Consider the following 13455-nt stretch of genomic DNA (forward strand, 5'->3'; position numbering starts at 1 on the left):
ATACAGGGTTTCAAAAGGCATAAATAAAAGCCACAATACGGTAGAGTTTTACCAAAAAAGTTAGACAAGTATGCAACAATACATGTTCTAGAAACCAAAGATGCTAGTGGATCCATATCCCTTACATAATACGCATGTGTTCAAAGATATATATATATATATATATATATAAGACTGGGAATGAGAAAATAAAAACAATAATATAAGACGATGCCCATCACTCCACCTCGGCGCCAACTATTGAAGCCTGGAAGAGATAGGGAGAGAGAGGGTGAGTAAATAATGTCACTCAATGAGTGGGTTAGCACAATTCTAAGGGTTTATAAAAAAAGGAAAAGAAACCAATAAATTTTTAATGGTCAATCCTTTACAATAATTATACAATCTCGAAGCCTTTAACATTTACAACATTATATAAATGCAAGATATTAAACACCGGTGTTCAAAAACCCAAAAAAAATGTTTACATAAATGGATTCAAAGCCTCAAAGCTTTTCATCAAATATTTAGCAAATACATGTATATAAATCTCATAACAAACGTGAAACACCTATTGATCAAATAAAGGTTCCAACTCTCACAAATACCAAATTTGACATAATATAAATTTTAAAGCATTAAGATATAAAACTCATCATCAAATAAATTTTTCCAAAGAATATACAAGACACCACATCTCGAAGATATCATTTGCATGAAAAACATAATTTTCTCAAATATGAAGATTTCATGTCAATGAAATGATCAATGGCCTAAAAACACTCTCCGACTTACTCGTCCTGACTAAGTTGATAGCCGTCAAGGTCTTTCATAACTTTGACATTGTCTCATCAAGAATCTGTGTGGTGACTCCGGATTCCTGATGTGTATCCAATCAGGGTTCTACACACCATTTGAATTGGACGGTAAATCCGTGTCTTCACGCCACCTTAACAGGGTGGCCATGAAGACATCCCATTACAGTAGAGAAAGGCTCCGCCTGGTCACCATCAAAATCTGTGAAAGCTCAATAATACAATATATGCACAATACCCATAAAGTCCAGATCTAGGACACCATCCCTATACCGGGAATGAAAACCGATTCCACAAGTGTCAATAGTAAAAGCATATCAATATGTACACAAGGTTTCATAAATCACTTCAATCTCAAAATACAAGTGTGACCGTCAACCTTTGCATTTGTAGTTCAAGAGTTTCTCATATAAACCAATTCCATCAAAAGCTTTTCAAATCGATTAAAACTTTAGTTTAATATGATAAAACCACTTATGATAAACATACTGAAATGCCCATATTCAGGACAAACATATACATCTTAAAAAGGGAAACCAATTTTATGTCCATAGATCCCAAAAAAATACTTGAATGAATGAAGGGTTTGACAAACTGTTTCCCGAGGTAAAAACCAACAATGTCGTAAGAAACAATGAGTATACTTTTGGAATACATCGCACATATCTTTGAAAATATAATAAAAAGTCAATAAGGCTATTAGCCTAACTAACACTCGACCCACACCTATGGTCGCTCTAGCTCCACCTCTTAAACACTTCATTAACCAACACCCAAAATATAAAAGTAAATCCAAGAACAATTTAAAACTAATATCCAAATCTTCCATAAAAAACATGAAATTGTTATTTTACTTACATTCTTCTCAAACTTGATGTCACTACATAACCTCTCACACCTATGGTTGCTCTAGCTCCACCTCTTAAACACTTCATTAACCAACACCCAAAATATAAAAGTAAATCCAAGAACAATTTGAGACTAATATCCAAATCTTCCGTAAAAACATGAAATTGTTATTTTACTTACATTCTTCTCAAACTTGATGTCACTACATAACCTCTCACACCTATGATCGCTCTAGCTCCACCTCTTAAACACTTCATTAACCAATACCCAAAATATAAAAGTAAATCCAAGAACAATTTAAGACTAATATCCAAATCTTCCATGAAAACATGAAATTGTTATTTTACTTACATTCTTCTCAAACTTGATGTCACTACATAACCTCTCACAATTTGATAAAGAAACAATTATCAAAGACTCTCAACAATGCACAAGCCATTATCAATCTTAATTGTTAAAATATAAGTTCAACTCTCCTATAAGCAACTGATTACTAATTATTCAAATTTACATGTACGAAAGCCACAATAAACATGTAAATATATTTAAGTCATTACATGTACCTTTGCATGCCAAGAAATCAACTAAATCTTTTCATTCAAAATTTTCAATATCCCTGCAAAGCTTACATATAATCAAGTGGGCATTAACCCAAGCCTATACTTGAACAAATTTGCCATGAACATCATTCAAGTCCAACAAAGTATTGTTACTCCAAAATCACCCATATTAACCTTACTAATATCAAATTCACTACAAAAACTCTCAAACAAATATTTTTCATTTCTTAAAATAGTAAGTCTAACAATTTATTAACATTCACAAAAACTTTCAATTTAACAATCAAAATTAAATCTAACTCTTAGTTTATACATCACATGTAGTTTGTCAATACTCTTCCAAGGAATTTCCAACTTTTACAAATAAATTGAGTATACATCATGATTCAACTCTTAAATCAATTCCAACTCTAAAACAAGTAAATATTTAATATCTTCAATGCTTGAAGCTTCCATTGTTAACAATATTTCCTCATTTTGTTGCACAAATATCTCTATTAAAGTTATAAAGTATCCAAACTTCTAAACATTAAACCAAAAAATTAACCTGTAATTCTCCAAGTATTGCAATAACCCGACATCATCATAATAAAGATTCACTCATAACTAGGCCTATGCACTAGCTAGCGGCCAAATTAACGTTATTTCAAATCAATCAAAACATAAGCATAGAATAGAGACAAAGCCCACATCATACTTGTAGGAGATAAATGACTCCATGTGTCTCAATAATATTCAGGGCAATCAAGTTTGAAGCAATTCGAATGTCCACATCCTGGACAAGCACCCGCATTTCAAAAATGATCCCAATATTACATATCGAAAGTCAAAATTATTTCCACAAGTGTATTAGCTAAGGGGGCGTTTGGTTGGATGTAATTCTAAATGCAGTGGATTTCTAATTACAATGTAATTAGAAATACTTGGTTTTTAAAATACAGTGCAATCAAATCTTGTGTTTGGTTAGATGTAACTGAAATTACTGTATTATAAAATTTTATGTTTGTTTGAAAGGATTTGTAAATCTGTAATTGGAAAATGCATGTATATATGTGTGTATATATGCATATATATATATATGTATATGAGTATATATATGTATAAATATACATATATATATATATGTGTGTATATATACATATATGTATATGAGTATATATATATTTGTATAAGTACATGTATATGTGTGTGTATATATGTATATAAATATATATCGGTATAAGTACATGTATATGTACATATATATATGTATATACATATACATATATAAGTATATATATAGCTGTATAAGTATATGTATATACATATACATATATGTATACAAGTATATATATATATATGTATAAGTATATGTATACATATATGTATGTGCATATATACATATACATATATGGATATATATGTATATGTGTAAAAATATGTATATGAGTATATATATATATATATGTATGTGTATATATACGTATATGAATATATATGTATGTGTATATATATATATGTATAAGTATATGTATATATATACATATATGTATATGAGTATGTATATGTATATGTGTAAAAGTACCTGTATATGTTTATATAAATATATAAATGTATATGTATGTGTATATGTATGTGTATGTATGCATGTATTTATATATATACATTGGTTTTCAACTCACAGGATTTGGTTTTACGCCCAATTTGGGCGTAAAACCAAATACACCAAAAAAGCTATTGTGATGTAATCTCAATTACATCAGGATTTGCAAATACACTCAAACAAACAATGAATTTTATAAAGTAAAGTATTTGGTTTTACATGTAAAACCAAATACACCCAAATAAACACACCCTAAAAGCAATATAATGTATGGAAGTTTCAAAATTCATTTCAATTCCAATAAACCAACATAGTCATAACATTATCATTTGAATATATAAAAAAAAAATCAATATAAACCGATAGCAACGAAATTCCTTCTGAATCGATCAAAATATCAATTTAAATACGATAAAACAATGAGTCAATTTCAAATCAAATAATGAAGACATTTGAATCATATTACATTAGAAATGTGCATCAACTTAACGCACTCACAACTTAGGCGATTATGAACAGTGAGTAAGCTATTCCTACACCAGCTCCTTGTCTCAAGCTGAGCCTTCATCACCTAACCAACGACGACCCCACACACACACACACAAAACCAAGGAATCAAGTAGACAAGACAACAAAAGAAGAACAATAAGAACGAGTAAAGCTCTAGGTTTATAAGCAAAGAAATTTTACAAGAGGCTCAGGGTTGGCTCAAAGATGGGCTTCAGGGTTCCTAAAGAGTTCCTAAGGGTTCTTGCCTTTAACACAAACCAAGAAAGAAAAGACACAACCAAGGTTTACCGGTGTTACATTAGAACTACAGTAACATGATACAAGAAAGAAGAAGGGCCATGGATTCCACTAGATTGAAGAAATACAAGGCAATGAAAATACTCCACTCAAATTCCAACAACAATAAGCAAGAAGAAGAACAAGGATCAAGCTCTATCTTAAGCTCACATTCAAACCATAGCTCCATCCATCCATCAAAACAACAAAGGAGAAAGGAGAGGATAAGCTTACCTCTAGATCTTGAAGGACAAGGTTGGATCTTCAAGCTCCACTAGAAAGATCAAAAGATAAATCAAAACAAATCCCTAACTCCAAAGAGCATCAAGGAAAATAAAGAGAAGGATACAAACCTCTAAAATCAAGGAGAGGGATGAATTTGAAGCTTCAATCAAGCAAGAACAAGGGTCAACCAATCTTTCGTTCTTGCTCCAAAGAACACCAAGGATGAGAGGATGAGAGGAAGAGAGGAGAAGAGAGTGAGAGAGAAGAAACCAAGAAAAGAGCTCTCAAAATGGCTTAAAAAACTCTTCACGCGCACCTAGGCATGGTGCGTAGCCTGGTGTGCGACCCATGTAGGGGGCCACACAACCCACACAAACTTTGTGCGGCTTGTACACAGCCCACACAAGGTTTTAAGACTCTATCTACATGCTCCACACGCTCCAAAATGCTAGGTAAGCCATACCGAGGCAAAAACAAAAAGAAGTCGACCAAAACGTTGAGTCAACACACAAGAAAAGACCAAAACACCACAGTTTTGTAGTCAAATTTGTAGATAAAATATGAATCTAGTTGCAAGAGTTTTTGTCAAAAAGTTCTACTTTATTATTCTTATTTGCAACTATTTGTTGATAAATTACATTCTAGATAGGTAAGACCTTTCATTATTACTAACGTGTTTTCTCATGGTGTAGTTGAAGTACATAATCTGAGCACATGTAAGTTTTTAAAGTACATGATCATCTCCTTAAACTCTTTTATGAGGTCTTCCAAGTGTCCAATGTAAAACATGCATTGATAGGGAGACAATCAAGTACATTTGACTTTTGGATAATTTTTTTTTTCTAAATTAATTTGTTTTATGTTTTCAACAGCTTGTCAGATTAAAAATTTGTGTTACACACATGGAAAAGAACATGAGAACCTTCTTTACTTTTAAAAATTTTACTTCACCCTCAATATAAAGCATTCAAATAGTGTATTGGCAATGATCAACTTTTCATGGAAATATCACTTTATTTATACTATTTACTTTCATTGAAATTATTGAGTATTGATTTTGATACATTGTGAATAATGCCTAAATTAAGTGTGAGGGAGGGTAGTTTAAAATTTGACTTTATTTGATACTTATGTTTAATATGGTTTTTCAAATGTTTTTAAAAAAATTCTATTATATTTGAATTTTGCATGTTTCGTTTCTCTTTTTGACATTTTCTTCGGATAGAAATTAAGTTTCTTGCATTGTTATTCAGAAGTTAGTTTTGCTATAACAACAACAACTAGTTTTCATTCTTAAACTCATGATGGCCTATGATAATATCAATGGAAGTTTCTTGGTCTGGGAAAAATGATAAATATTGAATTAGCTTATTTTTTACTTGATTGCTTGTTTTACTTTACTTTTTTTTTTTTTACACACTTTTAAAGCACTCAGTCTTGATTATTTAATTATCAAGACACTTAAAGAAAGTTTATGTAGATAAAGTCTATCTTAGGCTATATTTCATTTTTTTCCCATCTTTCAAATCTTTGGAAGGATTTTTTTTTTAAACAGCATATGCTAGCTACAACAATATGCTATACTTAGTAGTATGGTCTTTCAGAGTTCCACATTTGCACTTTACGAAACAAAGTTATGAGTACAAGTATGCAAAACACTGAAACTGTTGTAGATTACTGAGTAATCGGGAGTTACCATTACAAGAGTTAACTTTTGCGTAAAAAATTAGCTGAATGATTTGAGCGAACACATTAACCTAATCCCAAAAGATGTGTACTATTCATAATCATTATAATGTAACAACAACAACAACAACAACAGTCATAATAATAATAGTAGTAGTAATAATAATTATTATTATAACAGTAATAACAATAATAGTAATTATAACAACAACAACAACAACAACAATATGAGACTGATCTCACACACACATATAGAACCTTGAAGTGACACTTGCTTTCTACTTGGTAATGTACACTTTGCTTACTATTTTATATCTTTGGGTGTTCAATAAGTATTTTGTTTGCATAACACTACGCTAGAAAAGGGTTTTAGAGAAGGTTTTCAAATCCTATCAAGGAGGTTTTGACTGCCTCCATAGCTTTAACACCCGCCATAGCTTTAACGCTGGTTTTTTAACCTGTCTCGTATAAACCTGGCTCTACACATTAGAGCTAATTTCTACCAACCGTCGAGGTAAGTTTTAGCTATGGAATTAATTTCTAACCACTAAATTTAAAGGTGGTTATAACCATCTCTAAAACTATAGAGAGAAGTTTAAATATTATTAGCTTTGGAGGCAGTTATAAACCGCCTCAAAAACTAATAATTTTTAAACTATTTATATTTTTAGATATGATAATAATCACCTCAAAAATTAATAATTTTAAAATATGTTCACGTTTAGAGATGGTTATAATCGCCTCAAAAACTAATTATTTTTGCTTTTTAGAGGCGGTTATAGCCGCCTCTAAAACTTGCTCATAAGTTTAATTTAATATATCTTGTAATAATTATAAACAAAATTTTCTGAATCACAAATCTATAAGACAAATCTTAGAACACAATCATAAGTATTATAACTGTATCTTGTAAAAATTATAAACAAAATCTTCTGAACCACAAATCTGCAAGACAAATCTTAGAACACAATCATAAGTATTCTAAATTCAATTTCATTGATTTTTTTAACAAGTCATTAGCATCTCAAGTACAATGTATTTTGCTTAATTACACAAAATAAAGAATTATAAACATTGTCATATAAAGAACTATAGTCTCAATTAGAATCAAATAAATAACTATCAAATACTAAATATAAAATTCGTAGTATGCAAAGGTTTAAATATTTTTTTTTACAAGTGAAAAGAATAGCGAATATGCTCATAAGAAGCATTTAGATGCTTAAAAAACTATCAAATACTGAAATATGAAATTCTTAATATTCAAAGTCTAAAGTATTTTTTTTTTCAAAAAGCATGAAAAACATAGAATAAGCTTATAAACATTGTGATGTCAAAGAGATTTTTTTACAAAACTCTAGTCAGTTGGACCACTCTACAGTTTACTCCAATTTTACATTTCAAGTTTTATTTTTCAATTTCAACTCATCATATGTATATATATAGCACAAATGCGCCATATTATTCTCTTGAGAAAAGCCAAAATACCTCTGAAGAACCCTCAAAGCTCATCATCCTCCTCACCTGCAAAGAAATCATATCTATTATACAGATGGATAATAACACCAGTGCTCTCTTGTAGGCTGTTGTTGAGTTTAGATAGAGCACCAGTTCTTTGTTGTCATTTTCAATAGTCAATGATTGTATGGATGCAGTTTATGGCTTGTTACCTCCCCAACTAACTCCTTTTCAAGTTAACAACAAAGTTCTTCATCTTTGGCACAAAGTTAGCCGTTACAACACGACTCAAAGCAAACGTTTGATGCTAGCTTCTATAGCCTTTGCTCCAGTTGAGACTGAGGTAAGTCATGGTTCTGATCATAAAGAAGATGATAAAGAAAACAATGAACTTGAGAAGATGATGAAGAAAACAATAAAGTTGAGAAAATTGATGTAGCAATAATGCAAATGCAAGCTCATGACCCTAGAGTACACAAAGGCTTTAAGAGCTAATGAATGACAATACCATAACAATGTTGGCTATTCTCTAAATATGAAGAAGCAGTATCTTTACAAATTATTTAACAAATCCAAAAAAGAAGTTTATAATATGAATTTCTTTAATCGATCACCTCAATTTCAAGGATCTCATATAAAATTCATATATTTTGGTGATGTTCAATGGGAATAAATTTACCTTTGGTATCCCGATGTGTGATAGATGAAGGATGTAAAGCATAACAGCTTCAATCAAAACATTTTTTGCTAATTCAATGGAAACCTTCCCTGATCACACAGTCAATAACATGAGTTATGATAAACAGATATACAAATAATTAAAACAAAAAGGACATTCCTAGTAAAATAAAAGTACAACTAACCAATTAGATAGATCAACAATGAATCTAGATAAAAAAAAACTCATGCATTAAAAAAACATAAAAGACATAAATGCCCTCCCTAACAAACAAGATCTCTAATTAGTTGTAAAATTTAAAATCATCCAAAAAACTAAAGTAATGCACATCAAATTCCATAAAAACATTAGAATCACCAAAAACCTACTTAAATAGCACTATATTCTTGGCAATCAAGTAATACAGATAACCAAGGATTATGAATGAATTTCATTAATTTGGAGTTGAGATTTATTTGCCCAATTTGTAGAGATGGTTGTAGTAGTGCTTGCGAAAGAAATGTGTTCCCTGCAGTAACTGCAATTAACTTAAAAATTTTGATCGCTTATCTGAGATTTAAAAAATTTATAATGATTGTATCCATCAATCATCATGTTCAAAACTAGATTGCATGGTTGTGATTATTAAGCAAAAAATCACTAAACTCACATGGATAGTCAAAGGTCGCCACTTCAATAGCACCGAATGCTTATCCTAGCATTTCCTTCCATCTACAATAGAATTTTAAAATATGGAATTGATTATGCATGACTTGTGGAGAATATATGTGTTACAAGTCATCAAACCATACATTCTAGATCAATATATCTTAAGGCTAGTTTTGAATTGCTTTCAATTTTGCTCATTTAATGATTTTTACCTTTTAAGATAGAGGGAAATAAGCCAAAAGCTGAAGCATTTGGTTATTTTGAAGAATGAGACACCTCAGATTCTATTGATCTTAGATTAACCTTTAGCCTAAATAAATGCACGGTTCCCTTGTCACTTGAGATTGCAACAACTCCCTATCAACAGAAAATTCGAGGTTTTTTCTTGCTACTCTATCAGCACTTCTTCTTAGTTAAATAAACAGTCATTGGTAGCATTGAATATTACATCATTAGATAACATTATGGCAAAAACATAACAAAAAGCATATATAATTAACTTAACAAAGACTTGAACCAAATTCATTGAATCGGCTACTAAGTATGATTGTGTCATTGAAGAGATACAAAGGACAAGAGCACTTAAGTCATCATCCAAGGCAAAACATAACAAAAAGGCTTGTTGTTAATGCTAACACACTTCTCTATGTTTGAATTAATTAGGATCATGAAATTTATTAACAAACTATCTCTTACATCCACTATCTCTTTTTCAGATAAATGAGTGATAAATGATAAATCCAAAACACTGGTGGCACATTAATAGCCCTTGAATATTCGGATGATCATTTTCAGAAAATCAATCATTTGTTAATTTAATCAAGTGTACAGAGATAATATTCCTAAAAAAAAAAATATGATGTGCCTTTTGCTCATGTCCTATTAGCAAAGACAATATTTGTCAAAATAAATATCGACCTTAATAGCATATAATTCACTCACTCATGCATTCGGCTTCTTTTTAAACCAAATTAGTAGCATTGCCAATATTATTGTGAATTTAGAACCAAAAGAAGAAATAGAAATAAAGAATGAAAAGCAAAAGGGGAAAGAAAAGAGTACAATGGTTTTTTTTATTTTTAATTAACTAGTTGTTCAAAAAACATGTAGTGGTTTATGTCTCCTTGTCAAATATTGTTGTTGTTGTTGTTATTTCTGAATAAATTAGGATTATCAAACACTTTCTTCATTTTGAAAGAAAAAAAGCTTTGTAGGATATATCTCACAAAGTAAAGACAATGACTTTGCTGAAAAATAGAGACTTGTTTTTCTACACATTGATTATGCGTGGTATTAATCAAAGCAATTGCATACATCATGATACGTAATCCATCTTCCCTATTTACTATGGTAAAAATAATTCTCTTGTTTTAGATCATCATTTCCTCTTTTGGGTAAATTAGTCCATTAATTTCTGTGATACAAAAAAATTAAACAACAAAACTCTCAAATTCAAAATTAATGGATTGAAAAGAATAAATCAATATGTGTTCCTCAATGAGCAAACCTATAAGAAAAGGAATGAAGTTTTCATTAAATAAAACTAAAGAAAAGGAGTAATTAACAAAAGAACATTGTGACATCAACATTCACAAAGAGAATAAAATCATATAAGCTTCACTTCCACATAATTACTACTATGAAAAACATTTCAGTAAATTGAGCATGAATTTGAGTCTAAAGCTCAAATATAAACAAAGATAATAAAAAAGAAGTCTACGACAATATACCTTTCTCTCTTTTAAAGATTCGTATCCATTCAGCAACTCACTTATTCCAATGAATGACAAAAGTATGGAAAAGGAAAACAAAGATAAAAATAGAGCTAAATTGTGCAAACATGTAATTAATAGCTAATTTATAAAATTAAGACAAGTGATAGATAAAAACACACCCATAAATTCTTCAAAAGAAGAAGAAGAAGAAGAAGAACAAGTGATAGATAAAAACATGCCCATAAATTCTTCGAAGAAGAAGAAGAAGAAGAAGAAGAAGAAGAAGAAGAAGAAGAAGAATATATGTAAACATAAAGACAATTCCATTGGTCTTAATGACCTGTGAACTTAAAGAAAAGAAGATTTATCGTCTCAAAATTTAGTTGGTTAAACTAAATTTAGTTAACATTATATGTAACATGAACAATGTTTTCACAGAATTAGACACTTATTTCACAGAATTAGTTAAAACACTACATGTAAATTTGAACAATTTTCTCAATGTCATGGCCGCTTGTGGAAGCTACATGTCCATGTATTTTCTTTCTGTGGTTGCACTTTTGATTAAAGATTCATTACTTATCTAATTGAATAAATCATTTGCCTAAAATTCCATTTTATCATCGCAAACATTTATTGTTTTCCATGTGTGTTCCTGGAATGTAGGACCCAATTTAATCAATTTGCTTTCGACTTTTTAACAGTCTAAGCATAACTTGGTTGGTTGCCATTGTATCACTATCTTTACAATTAGGAATACCTTAGAGAAAATATTAATATTTATATGTAAATATTTATTGAATCAATTTCTTTCATTTACACTTTAATTCATAGCCCACAATTCACTAAGGACCCTTTTAGGCTTCGATGAAATTGAGCAAATAGATTTGAATCGAGAAGAACGACATCATTGCAACGCGTTCCTTGATTGAATAATTAGATATGATAGATTGTTGTCCATACACAACAATGCATCATATCATTCTCAACAAAAAATAACCCCATACTACAAAAATTGGATTTATAGCAAATAAGTAACATATGATGAAACATAGAAAATGTTTTACTAAAGTAAACAATTTAGTATAACTTAGTCAGTTTAAATTGGTTAACCAACATATATAATTTACAGTTTAGAGTCTTCAAACATGTGCAATTATTTCCGCATATTCACCACCAAATTAAAAAAAAAATTAGCAATGCATAAATTCAAGTATTACATAATTAAATTGATATGCTTTTTCAAAAGCATTGACTTTAAATAAATAATCATATTGAAAAGGCACGATCATCATTTTATCATACCCACCTTTTATAACCTAATTTGAAAATATCGACAGTGATACTTGAACTAAGGAAGACAATGATAAAGACAATGAGAAAGCCAATCGTAAAACCAAGGGAGAAATCCACTTACTAATTGAAAAAAAAATACATTTAATAATAAACAATCAGTTTAATCATTATCAAATAAAAGCCATACATTTGATCTATTGCTTTAATGAAAGCTTCCTGTACTTCAACAAATAATAAATCAAAAGGATCAAGAAACTACATTCAACAATATCGAGGATCACTAGAAATAGTGTTCCTGAGAAGACAACAATGCATAATATTGAGGATCACAAGAAATAGTACATTTATTTGATCCCAAAACTAAGAAATATTTATGAAAAATAAACTGAGCACATATGGTAATTTAAAATGCATGGGAATACATATGAATGCATATTGTGCTTTAAATACTCTTCTACGTAGTAACATTACATTAAACATGTATTGATGCTTGAAACTAGAAACATGTCTTAATTTGAACTACAAGTAGACAGATATAATAAAAGGAGAAAAAATTATATATCTAAGTGAATATAACATGTATTGACTTGTATTTATATGTTTGTATGATGATTTAACCAAAAACTTTAAACTAATAATAAATAAAAGGAAACTGATGTTCGAAACTTTGAACTACAAGTCATCATGCCCTTGTTTGTCAAAATCATTAAAAGCATAAATATAACTCATTACCAGAACACTTTAAAAAGATTAGTATAATACAAAGGAATTCCAAGAAATACTTATGATTTTAGTGACTCCTAGTGAGAATAATATTGTTAAACCATTGAAAAATGCCAATGATCTTGAGATCAGATTGCCTGATTTCAAGTCTTAATCATTCAATCACATGAACTAAAACCTTTGTTGAATTAAGAACAGAATAAGACAAGGATGAGAACACATAAAAAAATCCATCAAATTGATCATTAAATAAATCACATACTATTATTAAACAACAAAATAGAAAACCAAGTAGAGCAATTAGGGTTTCTTATCTCTCATATAATCTCAATGAAAAAGAATTAGGGTTTGAAGTTGCGTACTAGAAGAGATTGTATTTGAAGCCACTATTCCATTTGGAGTAAGATCCAAGAAAGATGAACCTTGAGAAGACCTCAAAGATTTGGCATGGAAG

At 29.9% G+C, this 13455-nt stretch overlaps 1 long non-coding RNA gene across 1 annotated transcript; it reads right to left on the reverse strand.

The window, feature by feature from the left end:
- Nucleotides 1–211: 211 nt before the first annotated feature.
- On the reverse strand, nt 212–5025 carry LOC120260421. Its single transcript, XR_005536408.1, has 4 exons — nt 4925–5025; nt 4806–4845; nt 775–979; nt 212–247 (listed from the first exon to the last, which is right to left on the reverse strand). It is a non-coding gene; the product is annotated as an uncharacterized LOC120260421 (long non-coding RNA).
- Nucleotides 5026–13455: the final 8430 nt, after the last annotated feature.

Source organism: Dioscorea cayenensis, chromosome 5 (genome assembly GCF_009730915.1).
Source record: "Dioscorea cayenensis subsp. rotundata cultivar TDr96_F1 chromosome 5, TDr96_F1_v2_PseudoChromosome.rev07_lg8_w22 25.fasta, whole genome shotgun sequence".
NCBI lineage: Eukaryota > Viridiplantae > Streptophyta > Magnoliopsida > Dioscoreales > Dioscoreaceae > Dioscorea > Dioscorea cayenensis.